Source organism: Thermobia domestica, chromosome 3 (assembly GCF_964235325.1).
Source record: "Thermobia domestica chromosome 3, izTheDome1.hap1.1, whole genome shotgun sequence".
Taxonomy (NCBI): Eukaryota; Metazoa; Arthropoda; class Insecta; order Zygentoma; family Lepismatidae; genus Thermobia; species Thermobia domestica.
Window position 1 is genome coordinate 169,824,576 of NC_137456.1, and position 9,757 is coordinate 169,834,332.

A 9,757-nucleotide genomic window follows, 5' to 3' on the forward strand; every position below is an offset into this window, starting at 1 on the left:
AACGTACAAGGTCTAGAAAAGACGCAAAGACTGGAGACAAGATTGGAGACATAGGCCACTCAATGGCCCTTGAGTGAGGAACAAAGCACTTTAGCACAGACATATTGTGAGTAGTGGTAGTAACTAGATTTTTTTACAAAGGGTACACGAGTTATTTACTTATTTTGTGATATATTTTTTTCAGTGATCTGATAGATATTCGAAATCATTCCAACTGTATTATTGAGATCAATATTTTGTTCATCAAGTGCAAATAATCAAATCACTACTGAAAGCTGAATGGTGCTACATAAATTGGTTTGGAAAGGCAGAAAGAAGGAGAGGATTACAATCGATGAGATTTTTATTTAGTTCCACTGATTGCAATGTAAAAGTAATGCATATTATAAAATCTCATTTTAGTAATGAGCTACAGACTGAAATGTGGAAAAAGTAAAAAAAAAAATCTTATTTTTCTGTCCGTAATTGGAATTACATTTCCATCATGCTGTATCTAATGTTTAATAGTCTGGCTTTCGATCTATTTAATACCATTAGCTTATGGTTACACATTCACAACGTATGCAGTAGCTTATATGAACACATTCCAATGTATACAAAAAATTATCACTCAGGAAATTCTCAGTTACATGCATTTTGAATTCGACCTGAACTCACTCCTATGTATTAGAATTAGATATTGAAAGATGAAGAAATCTATTAAAATAAATTTTCGCAAACAATAGTTGTAAAATTTAAATGACTGTATTACAATTAATTTGTTCATCCTCTGCTCACACTACTATTTAAAAAGGATATCTTTTAGTATATTAAGTACTCTAATTTTTTATATTTGCTTGTCTTGACAATATATATATATAGGTATATATATATATATATATATATATATATATATATATATATATATATATATATATATATATATATATATGCTTAAAATATATCATATGTCAAATATATAACATATCCTACGATGAAAGTTTATATAGCCTTAAATACGAACACTTCTTTCATAATCGTACCGAGCTTCCAAAAAATAAAACTTTTTGTAGGCTAGCTGCTGCTACTTGTTGATAATCTTATGATCATACCTATTTTTTTTTAACTGCAATATATTGCTCGTTTGGCTTATGAAAATTTTGAAGTTTTGAACTAATTTTCTTATTTACAAGTGACGTCAGCCGCGTGACAGAATTGCCAGATTTCTTTCTCCCGTGCAGTTTTTTCACAAAATGAAAATGATATGCTGACCGAATCAAGTTCAATGAAAGCAGTCATTTACATATTTAAGTATTTTTCGGTGAATATGTAAAACTATTTAACATTAAAAAATGTACAATATTGCTAACTTAATTTCACCGTATGAAAATAGAACACAAAAATATTAAATAGTATTGAAACAACAATAACTCAATATGTTTACAGCAGTAACGGAAGCAGAAAATCTTCATGATGCTAATTAATAAAATGTTATTTTGAAGAAACGCACAAACAACCTTATAGATAAATCAGCCACTTCCGGTTTGAAATTTCTTCGTTAGGGGTGAAAATGGTAACGGATAGCGAGACCTTATTTTCAGCAATCCATTAAGCATCTCCTGAATATATTCCATTTCCACACAAAGCTATATTAAACCAGGAAACACTATACATATACTACCCCTTATAGTTGAAATAATAATTGAGAAATTATCACATAATACAAACCAAACCCTTCACTTTGCGTATACATAACACTGCTACCTGCTGTTGTTTAATATATAGGTCTGAAATATGTAATAATCTGCCGTAGTGCCATTGCATATATATATATATATATATATATATATATATATATATATATATATATATATATATATATATATATATATATATATATATATATATATATATATATATAGGAGGTTTTGGGCAAAAGTCATGGCAACTATTTTTTTTTCTTGAAGACACCAGTTCGGTTAGAAAATGTGACATATACAGACGACTATTAACTACATGTGTGGACAATGAATAGCACTGAAATGTAGTAACACACTAATTTATTACTGTAGTATATAGGCCAATATGGCCTTCACGGTGCAAAAGAATGGCATCACAGTACGCATACAGTTGACATGACAAACCTGGGTCTAAAGGTCCTCAAAGTAGTCCCCTGCTACTTGCACCACACGCTACCAACGATGTGGGAGGCGCTAAATACCATCCATCTCAGCATTTGCCGCACTATGTGTGAATCGAGTCACCTGTTTGTGCACAGCATTAGCAATGTCCTCGCCTGTTGCAAACCGCCTACCACGTAGTGGTTCTTTAATCTTTCGAATGAGATCAAAGTCACAGGGCGAAATGTCAGGAGAATACGGTGGGTGCTCCAATTCTTCCAATCCCCAACGTCACAGTAGGTGCCCTACACACTCTGCTTTATGTGATTTTGCATTGTCTACAACATTGCAGAATTATTGCACTGTCTACAATATCCAGACGTTTCTCCCGAACGCCACGTGTCGTACCTGTCGCACCAGGAAGTCCCTGTAGCATGCTGCGGTCACTGTTCTGCCATGTGGTACAAAATGGAAAATAATGACTCCCCTGACGTCATACGCGACGATCACAATGAATTTGACTGGAGAAGGATTCTGACAGAACTTCTGCCTCCTCGGTGATCCAGCATGTCGCCACTCCGCGGACTGACGTATCAGTTGTGGTTCGTTTGCCCTGGCCCAAAATTCACCGATGGCGATTATTCGTGACAAGAATTGATCGCCGTCTTGTTCCTAGCGTGCAAAGTGGTCGGAGCATATTGCATAGCGCATCCACCTTTAAACTTCCTTCAGTGCATGCGGTACCCACCGCTATGCGATTTTGCGTAGTTGCAGCTTATTACGCAATATCCTGTGGACGGTGCGTTTCTCGATGGCACTTGCCTCTGCCAACTCTAGTAGCGCCCATCGTCTGTCTTCATCCAGGATTTGCTCGATGACGGGAAGTGCCACGTCGGTCCGCACACTGACAGGTCGTCCCGAACATTGCTCATCACTGATTGACACACGTTCTTGCTGATTTTTTTTTTACCCACCGTGCTACTGTCCGGTATGGTAGGGCATTATTCAAAAGGGCTTCCACTAATTCACTGTGACATTCTATCGCATTTCTCCCTCGAAGAACGGCTATTTTGATGTAAGCGCACTGCTCTACACGGTTTACTTCCATCTAGCACGACACTCACCAACTGACTGATTTCACAGCCCTCGCTGTGTTACTACCAACTATCACAGAGTCATCTGTTGTTCTGCATACACACTATGCCTACAGAACTTCAACATGACACATTATCTGCAAGAAAAAAATAGTTGTCATGACTTTTGCCCCAACCCTCGTATATATATATATATATATATATATATATATATATATATATATATATATATAACTTCACATTGGATTGTCAATACTATTAATTTTGTGGGTTCTCTTGTTCATAAATTAAGGATAATGCGGATACATGGTGAAACAACGCTCTGATGGGCGGTTTTCGGTTGGAAATCACCTCGGGGTATGACCATACGGTGCATTTGACCATTCGGTGTGGTGCATGCGATGCGGTAGTCGCTCGGTGGCGCTGGCAGCAGTCCAAATACGCATACGTTGGTGCATGTCAGAGTACAGTGCAGCGTGTAAGTGTGCATATGTTGTCAGACATGCTAATGGTGACTGAGTGTTGAGAATGGCTCAAAGAACATATATTGATGACGTTATGAGGGGTAGAATGATAGGAAAACTGGAGGCTGGTCATACACAGCGGGTCGTAGCACGGGCCCTCCATGTACCACAAAGTGTGATCTCAAGAGTATGGCAACGATTCCAGCAGTCCGGGAACGTGTCCAGGCGCTACAATACGGGACGTCCACAATGTACAACACCACAAGAAGACCGATATCTCACCATCAGTGTCCGCAGACGGCCACGGAGTACCGCAGGTAGCCTTGCTCGGGACCTTGTCACGGCCACTGAAACAGTTGTCTCCCGACACACAGTCTACAGACGACTGAACAGACATGGTTTATTTGCCCGGAGACCTGCAAGGTGCATTCCACTGACCCCTGTTCACAGGAGATCCCGTGAAGCCTGGTGTCAAGAACACAGTACATGGTCAATGGAACAGTGGTCCCAGATTATGTTCACGGACGAGTCCAGGTATAGTCTGAACAGTGATTCTCGCCGAGTTATCATCTGGCGTGAACCAGGAACCAGATACCAACCCCATAATGTCCTTGAAAGGGACCTCTATGGAGGTAGTGCTTTGATGGTGTGGAGTGGGATTATGCTTGGTTCACGTACACCTCTCCAGGTCTTTGACAGAGGAATTGTAACAAATCAGGTGTATCGGAACGTCATTTTGTATCAGTATGTTCGCCTTTTCAGGGATTCAGTGGGTCCCACCTTCCTCCTGATGTGTGATAACGCACGGCCCCACCGACCTGCCATCGTCGAGGAGTACCGTGAAACAGAAGATACCAGGCGAATGGAGTGGCCTGCCTGTTCTCCAGACCTAAATCCCATCGAGCATGTCTGGGATGCTCTCGGTCGACGTATCGCTGCACGTCTTCAAACCCCTAGGACACTTCAGGAACTCCGACAGGCACTGGTGCAAGAATGGGAGGCTATACCACTGCAGCTGCTCGACCATCTGATACAGAGTATGCCAAACAGATGTGCGGCCTGTGTACGTGTGCATGGTGATCATATCTCATATTGATGTCGGGGTACATGCGCAGGAAACAGTGGCGTTGTGTAGCACATGTGTTTTTAAAATTATCACCAACACCGTGGATACCGTGGATATCACCAATACCGTGGTACCGATATATTTCATTTGTTCGTGTGTTGTGTTCACTATGTGCCTATGTTATTAGCGCCAGTTTTCTGTAGTGCCACGTTGTGTAGTACCACAATTTACAATTATCCTTAATTTTTGAGCATGAGCATATAGGTTTGAAATATGTAATAACATGCAAATTTGAGGGTGACATTTAAATGGCAGGGACACCGTATTAACCAACAAATTTTCTTCGATTGTCCAATGTAAGGTACGAAAAGTTATTCAATAATCTACTTTCCAAACATGCAAGCATGACTGCTCAAATGAAGAAAAAAATGCACAAGGCATCGGACGTGCCGTTTAGATACACATTTGAATTTTTCTCGAACATATGCTACAAACTGCTGTAAAATTTGATAGCTATTTCAGGAAAATCTTTAACGAAGCGTCCAATTTCATCGGCGAAAATATATGACATCACATGGATACGTATCCAGCAGGCACGTAGCCAGGATTTTGTGAAGGGGGGTCCGTGACATGAAACACTGAGGTCATCACAACAGGGGTTCGATCATTATAAACTATTTTACTGGAACATACAGGAGGACGACAAAAAATATAAAAACACTTCATACAGGACACGTAAGTTTGGGCCTTCACTGTACAACACGTGTTGCGATTACCGATCGCCTTTTTTATGTTTTCAATGTGTTAAGTGGACCTTCCTCTTCCATCAGCAGTAACCAGTTTACCTGTGATTGTCGTGGTGTAGAAGTGGTGCGGTAAAATGAGCAATCTGACAAACTTTCAAAGAGGCATGATCGTTGGTGACCGGCTGGTTGGAGCTTCAGTGGCCACAGTGGCGATCATTGTGGGGGTATCGAAAGGCACGGTGTCCAATGTCACAAGGGCATACACAATTCATGGGCAAATGACGTCTGCAAAGCACAACAGTGGTCGAAATACAATCCTGTCAGATAGATACCGGAGGGCATTAAAACGGATTGTAGCAGCAATAAAGAAAATCACTGCAATGAAAATTACGTCTCAACCCAATTCCGGCATACAGAACCCGGTTTCATCGAAAAAACTGCAAAAGAAACTTCATAAAATGAAACTTGATGGCAGGGCCGCTATCGCCAAAACCCTGGTCACAGCAGTAAATACGAAGAGGCGTATCCAGTAGTGCAAGGACCACAAGGCGTGGAATCGTGAGCAGTGAAAACACGTAATGTGATCTGATGAATCGACCTTTACCTTGTTTCCAAAAACCGGTCCTGTTTACGTATGGAGAACACAATTGCGGGCCTATGATACAGACTGTCTGCACCCAACTGTAAAGCATGGGGCTGGTTCTGTTACAGTGTGGGCAGTGATATCGTGGTTATCTGTATGTCCCATCACAGCCCTGCATAGAATGATGAATGCTAAGGCGTATGACGCCATTTTGGATGACCAGGTTCTACCCATGGCCCAAATATTGTTCGCTGATAGCGATGGCATCTACTAGGATGATTTGGCACCCTGTCACGCCGAAATAACGGTGAAATCATGGTTTGAGAAGCATAACCAGGAGCTATCACATCTCTCCTGGGTCCCAAAGTCACCAGATCTGAACATCATTGAGAAATTCTGGTCTGAGTTAGAAAGACGTGTTCGGTCTCATTACCCCCCACCAGCATCCCGTAAGGAATTGGATCATGTTTTGGATTGGCAATGGTACAAAATTCCACACAACACGATTCAGAAGCTGTATACGTCCATTCCATTGGATCCAGCCTGTTTTGTACCCAAAAGGATGCCCTACACCATACCAGGTATGATTTTCACACATTTGCAAACGTTTTAGACTTTTTTGTCCAACCCCTGTATATTGATTTGTTCAGCAAGGATATCGTAAGGGGGGCATGACATGAATGCCCAGGAGCTCTATAAATCTAAACTACTTTACTATCAACATATATTGGTTTGGTAGGCAATAAAATGAGGATATGTTGGTAAGTATTTTAATGACAAACTATGTGAAATCTCGAGTATAATAATAATAATAATAATAATAATAATAATAATAATAATAATAATAATAATAATAATAATAATAATAATAAATTGCTGAAAAATATTTTACAATATTTACATGTTTGATACTGTTATTGCGATGCATTAACATGCGATTACCGTCATTTAAGAATACGATGACGAACATTTATGGTAAAAAATGTCTACGTTGTTACACAACGGTACTATACTTTCGGATGAAAGAAAACCGTTATACGTTGCCATATAAACCGCCGTTTCCAGGGCAACAGATCCTGTCACGGTTTGCCAATATTGAAAGAAAACGTAAACGAAAAAAACGAAGATAAAATAGCTAATGTAGAGGAGAGAAGTCGCTAAAATTAATTCTCTTTAACGAGGGCGATTACCAAACATCACCTACTGATTGAAATCCAGATTATTTTCTAATAAATTGAATTCCAACAAACTTTCTTGTTATTGTTAATTACTTCATATCGGACTCCCGAAGAAAATTCATCTAAACAACTTATTGACCGTGCCAATAGCGACTACTCTGCCATGACTCCGTTTTCTTTCATTTCGAAATAGGAAAGAAAGAGAAGAAAGTAGAAGGGTAAAAGGAGGTAGGAAAAGAAGAAAGAAGAAGAAATAGGGTATTTTAATAAGAAACAGATTACTGGATAATTCCGGAAATATAGTAAAAGTCGAGAAAGTCCTTGAAAGATGAATCATTCTAAATGTTATTAACGACTAATCAATTTTGGAATGCTTCGGAATAGACACATGTTCCCTCATACCACCCAGACCTAGCTCCAGGCACCACGATCATGGGGTTGCCCAGACCTAGACCTGGAAATGAGAAAAGTGAAATTTAATTCTTTGTAATGTTATTCCGACCGGTGATTGATAACCATCCAGCATCTGAACTCTGTTCTCTAGGATCGACCACACATATGAATTAGCCAAGAGGGAAAAAAATCAGACTTATAAACTCAATATAAATTTATGTATCGTATCAACGAGAATTTCAACTTCCTGGAAGAAAGATGTCGTATTTAGGCTCATCCTGCTATTATTGTCTCACTCCTAGAACCGATTTAAACCATTAGTAGCGGTCCTTCATGACCTAGGTTATTTACCTTAACACATATATTAAAACACGACACATATATTATAGATGTTAATACAACAAATGATATCACTAAAATTACTTATATTAAATCTATCATGCATTCACACGCTCACTCACTCAGGACAGTGTATATATATTTAAAGGAAACCAACTAACTACAAAGATACAAATAGTTTATTACATTCATAGTGAAAAAAAAGACAAACAAATAGTTATGAAGAAAATATTAAATGCACAAGTTATTGGTTATATATTAATAGAGTACATAGTGTTATATTCTAGTAAATTTTTATATATTCAATCACCTTGACAAATAAAAATAATTACATATATTGTATCTTAGGCATGCTAAATCAAAATTATGATTTGCGACATACGCAAAGAAGACATTTATTTAACTTAAAAAAAATTTGACAAAGAGGAAAGAAAAAAGAAAAAAAGAACTTTTTGGTGTATCAGAACTTATATGAGTCTCTACCTCACATCGGGTAATAAAATATTAATGATTTTGAGCGTTCAAATCACAGATCACGCACTACTCATAGTGTCCAAAACATTTCGCTCCATTTGACTTAGTTTGTGGTCATTTATATATCTATATATATATCTAACTATCGGTTTACAAAAACCATTTATCGTCTATATTTGGTTTATAACTCGTAACAGTTTATGTCTGCAATCGCACATTACGACGCTTTACCCATCTAGGGATTTTGAGAAAATAACTTTCACTAGAGGATGTTTCTCCTCTTAGACGATCCATTTCCAAACTTATTATTTGAATAGTTTTAAGTTATTTATTTAACACAGGGACACGTCATGAGACCTTTCTTCACGATCACTTTCGTATATATGTGTATATAATTCGGATTTTTTAAAAACGATCTCCCGCAGGTGTACGGAGTATAAAGGTTCAAATTGAGGATAAAAAAAAACTGGTCAAGTCACAGGATACATATGCAGGTGAGAAGGATTCAAGGTACACTTTCCACAATAGTTTTTGGTTGGTAGATCAGGGATAATATTCGTTATGATGTGGGTTACGTTTAGACCTGCCGTTACTTTCCAATACATGCCATTACAGAATTACATGAGGTATCATTTACATTTATTCAAAAGAAAAGGAAAATTACTTAAGTGCACGGCGGTATTCATGACAAAATCTACATTCTCAAATTCGTCGGAAACTCACTGGCAAACTATAGCAACCAATACACGTTTAGGGGGGACAGACACGAGCGCTCTTACATATACTCATAATACATTTAATATCATACTTTTACTTTAAAATCATATTCACATATTAAGTACATATACATTTCGACGTATTCATTTCTCTCTATATATATATTTATATTCAATAAATGCGCACACATTTAAATTAATCACCCCAATAATAAAATTTTTTACAAGGTTGCAAACATTGTCCCAAAACAAATGACTTCCGATATTACATATGAAAAAGAAAATCGCTTTTCTACCTGATACCGCGCATCTATAAATTTTTTCACTTTTATATATTCAATTCGTGTTTAAATCATGAAGAAAAAAAAACTTTGTGAGGCAGGCACGTAACACAGAGCATTTCTAAAGATATAACTAGATAAACCAAAATACAATTTCTGGGCCCAGGTTAACTACAAAGTAATCGAAAACCAAAACAGAAAGGAAGGTGACCAACGGATTACAAAAAAAAAACTTAAGAGGAACGACGGTGAAAGAACGTAATCGAATTGTCGTCAAATACTAAGTCTTTGTTCATTTCAGCGATCGGTCAAAGCGAGATGGAG